Below are 6,000 nucleotides of genomic sequence, written 5' to 3'. Positions count from 1 at the left end.
CTCTGTTTTCTCCTATATTGATACATGTATTTGGAACTCTAAATCCAACACGGTTTGTGCTAGCTTCTTGAAACTTGAAGCAATAAAGTACTTTCTCGTTCTATCTCTATGTTTTGTTTCCTCTTGATGTAGCCCTAAGCAGTGACTGGCGAGAAACACTTTCATGGAAAGGGGTTGTCAAGCTTCCAAAAATTAGGAATCTCCAGAAATCTCAGCAAATATTTTTTCACCCAAACTGGATGATACTTTCAGGTAATGATCAGTACACTAAGGCGACTTGGTTTCCCAAATTTCGTTCTTCTATGTTGAAGCGTTCGTTTCCAGTAACAGTTTGAATTTTTAGGTTTCACTCTGTTTTCTCCTATATTGATAGATGTATTTGGAACTCTAAATCCAACACGGTTTGTGCTAGGTTCTTGAATCTTGACACAATAAAGTAGTTTCACGTTCTATCTCTATGGTTTCTTTCCTCTTGATGTAGCCCTAAGCAGTGACTGGCGAGAAACACTTTCATGGAAAGGGGTTGCCAGGCTTCCCAAAATTACGAATCTCCAGAAATCTCAGCAAATATTTTTTCACCCAAACTGGATGATACTTTCACGTAATGATCAGTACACTAAGGCGACTTGGTTCCCCAAATTTTGTTCTTCTATGTTGAAGCGTTCGTTTCCAGTAACAGTTTGAATTTTTAGGTTTCACTCTGTTTTCTCCTATATTGATAGATGTATTTGGAACTCTAAATCCTACACGGTTTGTGCTAGCTTCTTGAAACATGACACAATAAAGTAGTTTCACGTTCTATCTCTATGTTTTGTTTCCTCTTGATGTAGCCCAATGCAGTGCCTGGCGAGAAACACTTTCATGGAAAGGGGTTGCCAGGCTTCCCAAAATTACGAATCTCCAGAAATCTCAGCAAATATTTTTTCACCCAAACTGGATGATACTTTCAGGTAATGATCAGTACACTAAGGCGACTTGGTTCCCCAAATTTCGTTCTTCTATGTTGAAGCGTTCGTTTCCAGTAACACTTTGAATTTTTAGGTTTCACTCTGTTTTCTCCTATATTGATAGATGTGTTTGGAACTCTAAATCCAACACGGTTTGTGCTAGGTTCTTGAAACTTGACACAATAAAGTAGTTTCACGTTCTATCTCTATGTTTTGTTTCCTCTTGATGTAGCCCAATGCAGTGACTGGCGAGAAACACTTTCATGGAAAGGGGTTGCCAAGCTTCCTAAAATTACGAATCTCCAGAAATCTCAGCAAATATTTTTTAACCCAAACTGGATGATACTTTCAGGTAATGATCAGTACACTAAGGCGACTTGGTTCCCCAAATTTCGTTCTTCTATGTTGAAGCGTTCGTTTCCAGTAACACTTTGAATTTTTAGGTTTCACTCTGTTTTCTCCTATATTGATAGATGTATTTGGAACTCTAAATCCAACAGGGTTTGTGCTAGCTTCTTGACCTTGACACAATAAAGTAGTTTCACGTTCTATCTCTACGTTTTGTTTCCTCTTGATGTAGCCCTAAGCAGTAACTGGCGAGAAACTCTTTCAAGGAAAGGGGTTGCCAAGCTTCCTAAAATTACGAATCTCGAGAAATCTCAGCAAATATTTTTTCACCCAAACTGGATGATACTTTCAGGTAATGATCAGTACACTAAGCCGACTTGGTTCCCCAAATTTTGTTCTTCTATGTTGCATCGTTCGTTTGCAGTAACAGTTTGAATTTTTAGGTTTCACTCTGTTCTCTCCTATATTGATAGATGTATTTGGAACTCTAAATCCAACACGGTTTGTGCTAGCTTCTTGAAACTTGAAACAATAAAGTAGTTTCAAGTTCTGTCTCTATGTTTGGTTCCTCTTGATGTAGCCCTAAGCAGTGACTGGCGAGAAACACGTTCATTGAAAGGGATTGCCAAGCTTCCAAAAATACGAATCTCCAGAAATCTCAGCAAACATTTTTTCACCCAAACTGGATGATACTTTCAGGTATTGATCAGTGCACTAAGGCGACTTGGTTCCCCAAATATCGTTCTTCTATGTTGAAGCGTTCATTTCCAGTAACAGTTTGAATTTTTAGGTTTCACTCTGTATTCTCCTATATTGATATATGTGTTTGGAACTCTAAATCCAACACGGTTTGTGCTAACTTCTTGAAACCGGACACAATAAAGTAGTTTCACGTTCTATCTCTGTGTTTTGTTTCCTCTTGATGTAGCCCAATGCAGTGACTGGCGAGAAACACTTTCATGGAAAGGGGTTGCCAGGCTTCCCAAAATTACGAATCTCCAGAAATCTCAGCAAATATTTTTTCACCCAAACTGGATGATTCTTTCAGGTAATGATCAGTATACTAAGGCGACTTGGTTCCCCAAATTTCGTTCTTCTATTTTGAAGCGTTCGTTTCCATTAACAGTTTGAATTTTTAGGTTTCACTCTGTTCTCTCCAATATTGATAGATGTATTTGGAACTCTAAATCCAACACGGTTTGTGCTAGCTTCTTGAAACTTGAAACAATAAAGTAGTTTCAAGTTCTGTCTCTATGTTTTGTTTCCTCTTGATGTAACCCTAAGCAGTGACTGGCGAGAAATACTTACATTGAAAGGGATTGCCAAGCTTCCAAAGATAAGAATCTCCAGAAATCTCAGCAAATATTTTTTCACCCAAACTGGATGATACTTTCAGGTAATGATCAGTACACTAAGGCGACTTGGTTTCCCAAATTTCGTTCTTCTATGTTGAAGCGTTCGTTTCCAGTAACAGTTTGAATTTTTAGGTTTCACTCTGTTTTCTCCTATATTGATAGATGTATTTGGAACTCTAAATCCAACACGGTTTGTGCTAGGTTCTTGAATCTTGACACAATAAAGTAGTTTCACGTTCTATCTCTATGGTTTCTTTCCTCTTGATGTAGCCCTAAGCAGTGACTGGCGAGAAACACTTTCATGGAAAGGGGTTGCCAGGCTTCCCAAAATTACGAATCTCCAGAAATCTCAGCAAATATTTTTTCACCCAAACTGGATGATACTTTCACATAATGATCAGTACACTAAGGCGACTTGGTTCCCCAAATTTCGTTCTTCTATGTTGAAGCGTTCGTTTGCAGTAACAGTTTGAATTTTTAGGTTTCACTCTGTTTTCTCCTATATTGATAGATGTATTTGGAACTCTAAATCCTACACGGTTTGTGCTAGCTTCTTGAAACATGACACAATAAAGTAGTTTCACGTTCTGTCTCTATGTTTTGTTTCCTCTTGATGTAGCCCAATGCAGTGACTGGCGAGAAACACTTTCATGGAAAGGGGTTGCCAGGCTTCCCAAAATTACGAATCTCCAGAAATCTCAGCAAATATTTTTTCACCCAAACTGGATGATACTTTCAGGTAATGATCAGTACACTAAGGCGACTTGGTTCCCCAAATTTCGTTCTTCTATGTTGAAGCGTTCGTTTCCAGTAACACTTTGAATTTTTAGGTTTCACTCTGTTTTCTCCTATATTGATAGATGTGTTTGGAACTCTAAATCCAACACGGTTTGTGCTAGGTTCTTGAAACTTGACACAATAAAGTAGTTTCACGTTCTATCTCTACGTTTTGTTTCCTCTTGATGTAGCCCAATGCAGTGACTGGCGAGAAACACTTTCATGGAAAGGGGTTGCCAAGCTTCCTAAAATTACGAATCTCCAGAAATCTCAGCAAATATTTTTTCACCCAAACTGGATGATACTTTCAGGTAATGATCAGTACACTAAGGCGACTTGGTTCCCCAAATTTCGTTCTTCTATGTTGAAGCGTTCGTTTCCAGTAACACTTTGAATTTTTAGGTTTCACTCTGTTTTCTCCTATATTGATAGATGTATTTGGAACTCTAAATCCAACAGGGTTTGTGCTAGCTTCTTGAACTTGACACAATAAAGTAGTTTCACGTTCTATCTCTACGTTTTGTTTCCTCTTGATGTAGCCCTAAGCAGTAACTGGCGAGAAACACTTTCAAGGAAAGGGGTTGCCAAGCTTCCTAAAATTACGAATCTCGAGAAATCTCAGCAAATATTTTTTCACCCAAACTGGATGATACTTTCAGGTAATGATCAGTACACTAAGCCGACTTGGTTCCCCAAATTTTGTTCTTCTATGTTGCATCGTTCGTTTGCAGTAACAGTTTGAATTTTTAGGTTTCACTCTGTTCTCTCCTATATTGATAGATGTATTTGGAACTCTAAATCCAACACGGTTTGTGCTAGCTTCTTGAAACTTGAAACAATAAAGTAGTTTCAAGTTCTGTCTCTATGTTTGGTTCCTCTTGATGTAGCCCTAAGCAGTGACTGGCGAGAAACACGTTCATTGAAAGGGATTGCCAAGCTTCCAAAAATACGAATCTCCAGAAATCTCAGCAAACATTTTTTCACCCAAACTGGATGATACTTTCAGGTATTGATCAGTGCACTAAGGCGACTTGGTTCCCCAAATATCGTTCTACTATGTTGAAGCGTTCATTTCCAGTAACAGTTTGAATTTTTAGGTTTCACTCTGTATTCTCCTATATTGATATATGTGTTTGGAACTCTAAATCCAACACGGTTTGTGCTAACTTCTTGAAACCGGACACAATAAAGTAGTTTCACGTTCTATCTCTGTGTTTTGTTTCCTCTTGATGTAGCCCAATGCAGTGACTGGCGAGAAACACTTTCAAGGAAAGGGGTTGCCAGGCTTCCCAAAATTACGAATCTCCAGAAATCTCAGCAAATATTTTTTCACCCAAACTGGATGATTCTTTCAGGTAATGATCAGTATACTAAGGCGACTTGGTTCCCCAAATTTCGTTCTTCTATTTTGAAGCGTTCGTTTCCATTAACAGTTTGAATTTTTAGGTTTCACTCTGTTCTCTCCAATATTGATAGATGTATTTGGAACTCTAAATCCAACACGGTTTGTGCTAGCTTCTTGAAACTTGAAACAATAAAGTAGTTTCAAGTTCTGTCTCTATGTTTTGTTTCCTCTTGATGTAACCCTAAGCAGTGACTGGCGAGAAATACTTACATTGAAAGGGATTGCCAAGCTTCCAAAGATAAGAATCTCCAGAAATCTCAGCAAATATTTTTTCACCCAAACTGGATGATACTTTCAGGTAATGATCAGTACACTAAGGCGACTTTGTTTCCCAAATTTCGTTCTTCTATGTTGAAGCGTTCGTTTCCAGTAACACTTTGAATTTTTAGGTTTCACTCTGTTTTCTCCTATATTGATAGATGTATTTGGAACTCTAAATCCAACACGGTTTGTGCTAGGTTCTTGAATCTTGACACAATAAAGTAGTTTCACGTTCTATCTCTATGGTTTCTTTCCTCTTGATGTAGCCCTAAGCAGTGACTGGCGAGAAACACTTTCATGGAAAGGGGTTGCCAGGCTTCCCAAAATTACGAATCTCCAGAAATCTCAGCAAATATTTTTTCACCCAAACTGGATGATACTTTCAGGTAATGCTCAGTACACTAAGCCCTCTTGCTTCTCCAAATTTCGTACTTCTATATTGAAGCGTTCGTTTCCAGTAACAGTTTGAATTTTTAGGTTTCACTCTGTTCTCTCCAATATTGATAGATGTATTTGGAACTCTAAATCCAACACGGTTTGTGCTAGCTTCTTGAAACTTGAAACAATAAAGTAGTTTCAAGTTCTGTCTCTATGTTTTGTTTCCTCTTGATGTAACCCTAAGCAGTGACTGGCGAGAAATACTTACATTGAAAGGGATTGCCAAGCTTCCAAAGATAAGAATCTCCAGAAATCTCAGCAAATATCTTTTCACCCAAACTGGAAGATACTTTCAGGTAATGATCAGTACACTAAGGCGACTTGGTTTCCCAAATTTCGTTCTTCTATGTTGAAGCGTTCGTTTCCAGTAACACTTTGAATTTTTAGGTTTCACTCTGTTTTCTCCTATATTGATAGATGTATTAGGAACTCTAAATCCCACACGGTTTGTGCTAGCTTCTTGAAACTT

The sequence above is a fragment of the Spermophilus citellus genome (assembly GCF_964194105.1).
Source record: "Spermophilus citellus genome assembly, chromosome: 11".
Classification (NCBI taxonomy): domain Eukaryota; kingdom Metazoa; phylum Chordata; class Mammalia; order Rodentia; family Sciuridae; genus Spermophilus; species Spermophilus citellus.
The sequence above is the reverse complement of the archived record's forward strand: the minus strand, read 5'-3'. Positions refer to the sequence as shown.